Here is a 2032-nt window from a genome sequence, read left to right as displayed (position 1 = left end):
CCCCCAGCCTCAACGGGTCAGGCAGCTGGGCAGTTAGCCACTGACTCACAGATGGACTTGGTTACACCTAGTCACAGCTGTTCACACCAGGGCTCACAGTCACCGGGTCATCCAGCCAATCTCAGTCACCGTCTCACAGTCAGACCCAGCGGTACATTCAGGGCTACACTGCCAGCCCCGGCCACTCACTGTGGGGGTCACAGCCACGGTCAACATGCCTCCTGCCAACTGGTGAGTCACAATCTGTCAGTCAGCCCGTCAAGGCCGGGTCAGTCAGCCCACCTCCAGCAGCCGCCCAGTCATCTAAACCACCTTGTCCTGTCATCTAATAGCCCATCACAGTCAGTCATCCGGTCAACATGTTGCAGATAGTCAGCTGACAGAATGTGGTCTCACAGTCAGACTCAGGTACACAGGCCCAGTCAGCCAGTCAGGCAGGTGATCATCCATCAGTCCTGTCTGTCTCAGGCAGCCCGTGGTAGTCAAGGCCGCCGGACAGTCAGTTTTCAGTGATTGAGGCAGATAGGCAGTCCACTCAGTCAGACCAGTCTTTCTACTAAGCTGTTGGTCAGAGTGAGACACAGGCAGCCACTGCCTGTGTCCAGGTCAGTCCCAGCCACAAGGTAACACCAGCCAGCCAGTCGGTCATTCTCAGAGAGTCACAGGTGCAGGCACCAAGGGCAGCTGAGGCCCTGGGGTTGCAGTCAGACATCTGGTCATCCAGTCAATCTGAAAGAGGCAACCCCTCCCCCAGCTTTAGTCCTTCAGGCAATATCACCACTCGAGGCTGTTGGACCGGGAGTCATAGTTACCCAGTTACCTAGTTAGTCTGAATTGGCCACCGGCCCCACTGAATTAGTCACAGGAGTCAGGCAGTCAAAAAAGTAAGTCACGGCAAGTTCCTAGGTATCCATTCAGTTTTAATTAGGCAAACAGCCAGTCATCTACCTACCAACAAGCCCATTGTCATGAACCAGTCAGCCAGTTGGTCATGCAATCCCAATCCGTGAGCTAGTGTGCTGATCAACCAGTCCCTTGGCCAGTCAGGCTCCATCCATCAGCCTAGTTTCAGGCAGTCCAGTCAGCTGTGGTCAGCTGCAGGCTTCCACAGTCTGAGGCCAGGTCCAACACAGTCACAGCCAACCAGCCACCATTGGTCAGTCACTCATCTAACCTCATGCGCACCAAGGTTCAGGCTGGCTTCTTACAGAACCAGATGAATCGTTAGCAAATCCCTGACAGAAATCCTAAATCAAACCCCAAACATGCCTCAACCCCCTTCAGCAGTGTCCAGAAACATCAAATCAGGCTTTGCTCCTGATTTGTTAGGAAGAGGGGGGTGAGGGGTAAGCTGATTTACAACTCCAGCAGAATTCACTTGTCAGCCAGCGAGGCTGAAGACCACCAGAACAGGGCGGGAGACCCCAGGACAGCTTCCTACCCACACCACCTATATGCTCTTGGGGGTGTTCTCAGAGCAGGGACCACCCAGGGCTCTTGGCAGAGGAAGGATGTGGGGGACAGTGAGCACACCGGATGCCCCCGGAAACCCCTGGCATCCTCCTTTGCCTCGTGCCCCCTCTCACCTCTTGTTCTCCACTCCCTTTTCCATCCTCACCTCCCACCTGCTCTGCCCAGATCCGCACCCAGACCTCCCCCGTCTATTCAGATCCTGTCCTTGGCATCCCATAGTGCTGTTTATCTCCTCAACACATATGCATGTACACCTCTCTCCTTCACTTACCTCCTCATTTCAGAGCATCCTGATCCAAGCAGCCTGGGGAGGGCGACGCTCAGGGCCCCTCTGTGCCCTGTCTCCCCTTTCGGCTCTCATGAATTCCGCTGCCCAGCGATGCCCTTAGGGGACCCACTCCTGGCTTGAGAAGGGGCATGAGAAGGAGATGCTGCTCTTCCTGCTACAACACCCTGTCCTCCCAGCTCTCTGGAGGAGACAGATGACAAGGAAAAGCCTGGGAGGGTGGTGTCCACCTCCCTGATTTCCTGTGGTGGCCCCAGGATTTCCCTGGAGCCA

The sequence above is a fragment of the Bison bison genome, unplaced genomic scaffold, assembly GCF_000754665.1.
Source record: "Bison bison bison isolate TAMUID 2011002044 unplaced genomic scaffold, Bison_UMD1.0 scf7180017864474, whole genome shotgun sequence".
In the NCBI taxonomy this organism is placed as follows: Eukaryota; Metazoa; Chordata; class Mammalia; order Artiodactyla; family Bovidae; genus Bison; species Bison bison.
This window is presented reverse-complemented; position numbering follows the sequence as displayed.